General features: G+C 23.8%; 1 pseudogene; it reads left to right on the top strand.

Moving 5' to 3' along the window:
- Nucleotides 1-9,632, top strand: part of LOC136835744 (DNA polymerase delta catalytic subunit-like) — a 30,076-nt pseudogene extending 20,444 nt beyond the window's left edge.
- Nucleotides 9,633-9,932: the final 300 nt, after the last annotated feature.

Genomic DNA, 9,932 nt, shown 5'->3' with positions numbered 1-9,932 from the left:
TATATTATATATATTCTTATTCTTATTATTATATTTATTTATATATATAAAAATATATATAAAGTATAAATAATAAGAATAAGAAGAAAAAATTCTAAAAATCTCAAAAAAACAAACGTAGATATATTTTTGAAATATTTGTTAAAAATAATAAAATTTTATTTGATTAAAATTTTTATACTTATTTTGTACGCCAATGTTTATACTTTTTTTAAAAACTAATCACTGATTCTAAATTTTCCATCACCATTTTAAAAAAATGAACAAATGTATTTTTTGATTCCTTCCTTACGTTGATGATTATTTTTGTTTTACATATCCCACCAGTAAGGAAGGAATATAAAATGAATATGTTTTGACTTTAATAAAGTATAAACATTAACGTACAATTTACGCGTAAATAAATCCATCAAATAAAAATCTACTATTTTTAAAAATATCTCAAAAAATATCTACGTTAGTTTTTTGAGATTTTGGAAATAACTTTTCTGATATAAAACGACATTTAAAGAAGATAGGAATAAAAATAAAATAGAATGAATACCATCATTGAAAAGCTAAATGAATTTACTCTTAATCTCAAAAGAGAAACACGTACGTTATGTTGAAAAAAAAATGAAAAATATTACCCCAAAAAAAAATCTAACTGTAGAATTTTTTTTATTTATTTATTATTTATAATTATTTTTCTATTTATTCTTTTATTTTTTTACTTATTATATATATTCTTATTCTTATTATTATATTTATTTATATATATAAAAATATATATAAAGTATAAATAATAAGAATAAGAAGAAAAAAATTCTAAAAATCTCAAAAAAACAAACGTAGATATATTTTTGAAATATTTGTTAAAAATAATAAAATTTTATTTGATTAAAATTTTTTTATACTTATTTTGTACGCCAATGTTTATACTTTTAGGTAAAACTAATCACTCGATTCTAAATTTTCCATCACCATTTTAAAAAAATGAACAAATGTATTTTTTTGATTCCTTCCTTTACGTTGATGATTATTTTTGTTTTACATATCCCACCAGTAAGGAAGGAATATAAAATGAATATGTTTTGACTTAAATAAAGTATAAGAATAGAATGAATACCATCATTGAAAAGCTAAATGAATTTACTTTAATCTCAAAAGAGAAAAACACGAATAAAAAACGTTATGTTGAAAAAAAATGAAAAAATATTACAAAAAAAATCTAACGTTATGTTGAAGAAATTTTTTTCTTTATTTTTATTTATAATTATTTTTCTATAATTATTTCTTTATTTTTATTTTTTTATATATTATATATATTCTTATTCTTATTATTATATTTATATATATAAATATATATAAAGTATAAATAATAAGAATAAACATTAAATAAAAATCTACGCAGATATAAATAAATCCATCAAATAAAAATCTACTATTTTTAAAAATATCTACGTTAGTTTTTTGAGATTTTTGGAAATCAATTATACTAACATATCTAGATACAAAGATATATTAATATATATATATATATATATATAAATATATATAAAAAAGTGGATGATGATGAACTGAAATTATATTTCTTAGTCTATGAAAATGGCCAAAAATAAGGACTTAAAAGAATCAGGAAAATTTGATGGACTAATATTTTTTATAATAAAGTTATTAAATTTATTTAATTTTTATTTTTTTACTATTTGAGTAATAAAAATATCCTTAACACAAACTCATTCATCCATTCTTATTTTTAAAACTTGGTGACATTATTAAATAAATTTTTTTTTTGTTTTAAATATATATATATATATATATATATATTTACTTATATAAGGAAATATTCCTTTTATATATATATACATAAAAACACGATGAAAAGAAAAAAATGAAAATAATAATGATGTTAAAAATAATAAAAAAGATTTTCTTATAAAACGACCTTCTGTTCCTATTTTAAAAACTACTAGAGATTCTTTTATATTTTTCAATTTAGAAGTTGATGATTGTACTGGATTTTCGCCATTTTAACAACGAAAGAATTTTATCACCCGTTATCACACCCGTCATACGTATGTTTGGAGTAAATAGTTTAGGAAATTCAGTATGTTGTCACGTTCATGGTTTTTATCCATATTTTTACGTTAACGTTCGAAAAAGTTTGATCTTCATCAAGTAAATAATTTTAAAATGACATTAAATGATAAAGTTTCTAATAAATTACGCTGTTTAAATGGATTAATTGCCAAATTTATCACGTCTGTGGAAATAGTATCTAAACAGAATTTATATGGTTATAATTTCAATAATGAAAAGACTAATTATTTTAAAATAACTGTATCATTACCCAAGATAATTCGTGATGTACAGCGCATTTTAATAGAAGAGAAAAGTGTTTTTATTTTAAAGATTATGAAAAGGTTCAATTTTATGAAGCCAATGTTGACTTTATACTAAGATTTATGATTGATACAAACATATTTGGTTGTTCTTGGATAGAATTACCACGAAGAAAATGGATCGTTAGAAATGAAAAATTAAAAGAAACAAAATGTCAAATTGAAATTGACGTTTTACAAAGTAATGTCTTGGGTCACGATCCCACTCAAACGCATTGGGCTAGTAGTATCGGACCTCTAACTACTCTTTCATTCGACATTGAATGCGCTGGTAGAAAAGGAATTTTTCCTACGCCAGATATTGATCCTATTATTCAAATAGGTAACGTTATTATAAAACACGGACAAAAAATGATAATGATGATGATCAATATTCACATGTCATTTTTGTCTTGGGTGAATGTTCACCCATTGATAATGCTAAAATATATACTTTTCAATCCGAGAAAGAAATGTTGAAACTTGGTCTCGTTTTGTTCAAAATGTAGTGGATCCCGATGTTATTACAGGATACAATATAAACAATTTTGATTTGACATATTTGGTGGAAAGAGCTAATCATTTAAATTCTAATCAATTTTATCTTAGTCGAATAGTGGGTTTAAAATCAACCGTTACTACAAAGACTTTTGAAAGTAAGCAAATAGGTAAAGCTATTAACAAAGTCATAAATATAGAAGGTAGATGTATATTGGATGTATTAAATGTTATTAAAAGAGATTATAAATTACGTTCTTACAGTTTAAATGCAGTTTCTCAACATTTTTAAAAGAACAAAAGGATGATATTCATCACACACAAATATCAGTTTTACATCACAAGAACGCTCAAACGAGACGAAAATTGGCGTGTATTGTTTAAAAGATGCGTTTTACCTTTGAAATTAATAGATAAATTAATGTTATTTATCAATTCTATCGAAATGGCTCGCGTAACGGGAGTTCCTCTTTCTTTTATTCTCACGCGGTGTCAACAAATTAAAATCGTTTCTCACCTTCTTAGAAAATGTTCAAAATATGGTGGTGGTGGTGATGATGATGATTTTATAATTCCTTCATGTGAGGACCGAGAAAAGGGTAACGATTATCAAGGAGCTACCGTAATAGATCCAATAAAAGGATTTTATAACGATCCTATTACCACGCTAGATTTCTGCGCTTTATATCCTACAATTATTATGGCTCATAATCTATGCTATTCAACGTTGCTTAATAATAATAAGCATACAGCCTTATCGAGTGATAATTATACTAAAACACCATCAGGTAATTATTTCGTCAAACCTCATATACGTAAAGGCTTACTTCCTCAGATATTGGAAAATTTACTCTTAGCTCGGAAAAAAGCTAAAAATGATTTGAAAAGGGAAACGGATCCGTTAAAAAGAAAGGTATTAGACGGTCGTCAATTAGCTTTAAAAATATCTGCAAATTCCGTTTATGGATTTACGGGTGCCCAAGTTGGTAAATTACCTTGCGTAGAAATTTCGCAAAGCGTTACGGCATTTGGACGAGAAATGATTATGTTTACCAAAAACATGATTGAAGAACAATATCCAAATGCTAAAGTTATTTATGGAGATACGGATTCAGTAATGATAAATTTTGCGTAAAAACCGTTCAGAAGCCATAATGTTGGGTCAGGAAGCGGCGGATAACGTTCTGAAGCATTTTATTAATCCTATTAAATTAGACTTTGAAAAGGTTTATTGTCCATATTTACTTATCAATAAAAAACGCTTGCGGGTCTGTATTATACTCGACCAGATACTTTTGATAAAATTGATTGTAAAGGAATAGAAACAATTCGTAGAGATAATTGTCATCTCACCGCCAACTTAATAGCAGAAATTTTAAAAATAATTCTCATTGAACGAGATACGAAAAAGGCCGTTACACTCGTCAAACAAACCATTTCAGATTTACTTAATGACCGAATTGAGTTAAGTCAACTGATAATAACTAAAGAATTGACAAAAACTCAAAACGAATATAAAGCAAAACAAGCCCACGCTGAATTGGCCAATAAAATGGCCATTCGAGATTCTGGAACAGCGCCCACACACTTGGAGATCGAGTTCTTACGTTATTATATCAACAACAACAACATCTAAAAAAAATACCTTTATATCAAAAGGCTGAAAACCCCGATTTTGTTTTGAAAAATGGTCTTCAAATAGATTATGAATATTATTTATTAAATCAAATTAAAAATCCTCTATTACGGATATTTGATCCTATCCTTGGAAAGGACGCTGAACAAATTTTATTACGAGGTGATCATATGATTATTATAAAAACGGGAAAAGAATTAAATGTTTTAAAAGTACGACTACAATGTACAAATTGTCAAAAATTTATTAATCAAAATAAAAAAAATTTATTATGTATTCAATGTAGAAAAAATAATAAAAAATAGTATTATTATTCATTGCATAAAGGATTTTTTATATATATATATGTATGTTATTATATATATATTTTTATTTTTCTCTAACAATGGTGAAAAAATTCATTTTAAACATTTAATATTTTTTATTTATTATACAAGATAATCTTTTCAACAATTTTTTCCTTTGATTTTCTTTGTACTATTAACTCTTCTTTTCCCTCCAACAAATCAGTTTTTAAAAGTTTATTATTCTCTTTTCTCAAAGCTTTACATTCCTCTAAAAGTTGGGACAAATCATTACATTCATTTAAAAGTTTGGATAATTCTATTCTATTTGCTAGGGTGGGAGGTAACCATACTTTTGGACAAGTATTTACAGCGATCGTTGGTGATGATGTTCGTCCAAAGTCTAAACATTTTGATCCAGCAACTTCCCCAAGATGATACCACCATATTTGTTTTCTCTGCAATATGAATTCAAAATGCGTACACATGTATATATAAATGTAAAATGAAAATAATAAAAAAAATAATAATAAATAATTATTACTTTTTATATTAATAAAATATTTTTATTTTATTTTTTCATTACACTAAATAACCTTTTCTAGTAAAAAAATAATAATAAATAATTATTACTTTTTATATTAATAAAATATTTTTATTTTATTTTTTTCATTTTTGTTATTCAGTATCAAATTGATAGCTGAAAATTTTTTATTATTATTAATAAAAAATGTAGCTATTTTATTTATTATTATTATTACATTAAATATTTTTTTATATTTTGTAGATATATATAATGTTAATAAACTTTTGTCAATATATATAAAATAATAATATATATATTAAATAAAATAATTATATATATTAAATAACCGTTTTTAGTAAATTTTTTTGTCGTGTCAAGAATCATAATTTTTTATTTTTAATATGTTTTTATATGAATAAAAATCATCAATAGATGACAAAGACAAAAAAATTATTTTTATTATTTTATATGAATTAATTCTGAATATGGAATATACACAACAATTTTCCCATCAAACAATTCGAGAATACACGGTGTATTAGATATCCTCTGCTGATCATCGTCATTACTTTTTATAGGATGAATGACTGAAAAATTATAATTTTTATATCTCTTAAATTCAAGATATCCCTTTCTCGTTGAATATTAAAATCAAAAAACTTTAAATGAGACTTTAACTTTAAAAATTCAATACCCTGTTGATTGGTTATAACAGACATGTCATTATTAGAAGAATAATGATATGTCATTTTTAATTCATATATATTTATTTAGTCATGAAGAAATATATATATTTTTCATTTATTCTATATATATATATAATTTTATATATATATGTTTTTATATAATAAAAATATTATATATATGTTTGTTTAATAAAATATATATATATATATACGACTTACTTAAAAAATGAACAGTTGTGTAAATTCTTCTACTATATTTCATTTCATTAGTGAACCTACAAGTAGTTTGAAAATTTATAAAACAGGGTTAGAAAAATATAAGCAATACAAAGTAAATTATGATAAAAAGAATCTAGTACTTTCATTGCCCGGGTTAATAAAAGTTTTTATAAAAATAATAAAGAATTGTATAACGTGTCTTTTATTGATGTATTAAAAGTAATATTACCAGATGAAAATTATAAATTTTTAACATTTGAAAATATTATCAATTTTTTTCACCTTTATATTATCAATCATATTTTTTCACCTATATTATTTAAAAAAAATAATAAACCATTGAGGTTATATTAAGTCTTTTATATATATATATATATATATATATATATATATATATATATATATATATATATATATATATATATATATATATATATATATATATATATATATATATATATTTTACTTTAATAAAAAAATGGGAGTTCATTATTTGATAAATCACTTAAAAAGTTATTTTATTCCAATTTCTCTTTGTAATGATAATAATAATAATAATAAAATTTTAAAAAATGATAAATTGAATTTTATTGGAGTAGACAGTACACATTTTTACATCAAACAGCAATAATAAAAATAATGATTATTTAGATTTTAATGCTGAAATATTGAGTGATGCCATTTTGCATTACGTTGCAAGTATGTAATTTTTTTCAAGTTGAAGATGGTAGTAATATTACTTTTTTTTTGGCCGTTGATGGATACCCTCCGGTTTCAAAACATAAAGTGATCGTTATAGATGATGAAAAAAATATTTACAAATTAATTAATGTAGGCAAATTATTTAAAAATAGTTTTAAACTATTGGAGGAAAAAATGACACGAGATTTAAAAAACATAAAATTTAATTTTGTAACAAATCTTGAATCTGATATTCAAGTACGTGGAGAAGGAGAAATTGAACTTTTTAAATTTGCTAGAAATTTATCATCATCTACTAATAATAATGATGATGATGGTAAAAGTGTTATTATTTCTCTTGATTCTGATGTTTTAGCAATGATGACATTTTTTAAAAATTCAGAAATTATTCTCGTTACTCCTAATTTCAAAACAGGCATAGGACTTTTATACAACTTGGATAATTTATCTAATGACTTAAAATTAAATTATTATCAACTTATAAATTATGTTATTTTACATTTTATATTTTTTGGAAGTGATTACAATTCTGGGTTATTATTAAATTATAATGATGAAACCAAAAATGTGATATATAAAGCTGTTACTGAATCATCAACTAAAATGAATTTTAATGACGTCTTACAAATTGCTAAATTATGTAATGATACTTTTAATGATAATGATGAAAAAAAAAATGTTTATTTTTTTATAGAAGCCCTTTGTGCTATAACTTATTACCTCTCTTTAGGTGAAAATAAAAATATTTTAAAATTTCCTTCTTATTTAAAAAAAAATAAATATAATTTAGCAATTTTAATTTTTATCCTTCATAAATAATTTGTCCTATACGGTCCTTTTTATTAATATCATATTTATTATTAGATAAATTATTTAATACAATATCACCATTTTTATCTCAAATAATTACGATAATTGATGATTTTGAAGCTAAGCCAGATCGGCTAGCGTATCTAATATAATAATGCGAAGAAAAAGAGAGATGAGGAAATTTTATACCTGTAGAAATAGTAATAACATCATTTCCATTTATCGTCATGTTTTGAGGTGAAAAAACGTCCCAAGCAACAGACCCCTTCGTCATTTTTTTCGGCCAATATTCAGTACCACGTTGTTATTATCTTTATTATTATTATTTTGTTCATTATTATTATCATTTATTAAATATTTTAACAATCTAGCTATAGCTATAATATCACCCACTTTAACATTTTTTTCTTTTGTTTTGAAAAATTATACATTATTATTCCTATATTACCCGAATAATCTCTATCAATAATTCCTCCCAATACGTCTACATCTTGATCTTCGTCCGGTTTACTTTCTAGTTTGATGTAAAAATTATTATTATTATTATAATTTAAATTAATATTCGTAAATATTAATCTTTTTCTAGGGTGGTATATTTACATTAATAGGACTAAATATTTCATAATAAAAATTTTCATAATTTTTTGTATATTCTCATTGGAGAAATTGCAGAGAAATTTAATTTTGTATATTCCATTTTGTATATATATATATATATTATATATATATATATATATATATATATATATATATATATATATAAATTTTTAGATTAGTTTTTATTTTTATTTTATTTTAGAAAATTTTTATTAATAAAAACTTTTAATAATGAAAAAAATTTTAAATTGTATTTAAATTATTATTAAATTTCATTTTAAAAATTATTGTTTTTAGAGGATTGTATATATACTTTTATTATTATTAAATTTTATTTATATATATATATAAATAAAATATAATAAAATGGTAATGTCATTTTGTTTAGCTTAAAAGGGTTGATAGTTGTCAATCTTGCATTAGTCTAGTTTAAACTTTGTCGTGGTATAATTTCTGTTGTAAAAAATTTATTTAAAAATGCCAACCCCAATAGAAAATGATTTATTTTTAACAGACGACGACGATGATGATGATGATGATGATGAGATGAAAGAAGATGATAATTTTAACGAACAAAAAATGGCTGAAGAATTGTTTACTGCCATCAATAATATTAGGATGGATAAAGAAAACGATGAAGGTTCCTGGAATCCAACAGAATTTGATGATTCTTTATTACCACAATCACAAATATCTTCCTCTTCTATTACAACAATACAACAACAACAACAACAACGACAGTTATCACCAGAAGAGGAAGACTTGTTACAAATAGCAGAATTGGCAAAAAAAGGAGCGATAATACAACAACAACAACGACAGTTATCACCAGAAGAGGAAGACCTGTTACAAATAGCAGAATTGGCAAAAAGGAGCGATAATACAACAACAACAACGACAGTTATTGGCAGAATTGGCAGAAAAAGGAGCGATAATACAACAACAACTAACAGAATTGGCAAAAAAGGAGCGATAATACAACAACAACAACAGTTATCACCAGAATTACAACTAGTAAAATTGGCAGAAAAAGATGAAGATCTGTTACAACAACAGTTATCGGCAGAAAAAAGAAGCGGTAATACAACAACAACAATTATCACCAAAATTACAACTAACAGAAAGGGAGGAAGATCTGTTACAACAACAGTTATCACCAGAATTGGCAGAAAAAGAGAAAGATCTATTACAACAACAGTTATCACCAGAATTACAACTAGTAGAGAAAGAAGAAGATCTGTTACAACAACAGTTATCACCAGAAAAAAGGAAGATCTGTTATCACCAGAATTGGTAGAAAAGAAGCGATAATACAACAACAACAATTATCATCAGAAAAAGAGGAAGAGTCAAGGATTGTAATGCAACAAATGTCTGATGAAGATTTAGTAATCGCAATCACAAAGAAACAATTCTCTGAGACAAACTGCAGCATTAATAATGAAGAATCAATAAAAAATTTACAAAACATTTATACACAAGTATCATCATATAGTGAGAAGGAAAGAAATGATGATAGCAGCAGTAATAGTGATAGCAGCAGTAGTAGTGATAGTAGTAGTAGTGATAGTAGTGATAGTAGTGATAGTGATGATGATTCATCTTATGATG

Source organism: Macrobrachium rosenbergii, chromosome 55 (genome assembly GCF_040412425.1).
Source record: "Macrobrachium rosenbergii isolate ZJJX-2024 chromosome 55, ASM4041242v1, whole genome shotgun sequence".
NCBI lineage: Eukaryota > Metazoa > Arthropoda > Malacostraca > Decapoda > Palaemonidae > Macrobrachium > Macrobrachium rosenbergii.
The sequence above is the reverse complement of the archived record's forward strand: the minus strand, read 5'-3'. Positions and strand labels throughout refer to the sequence as shown.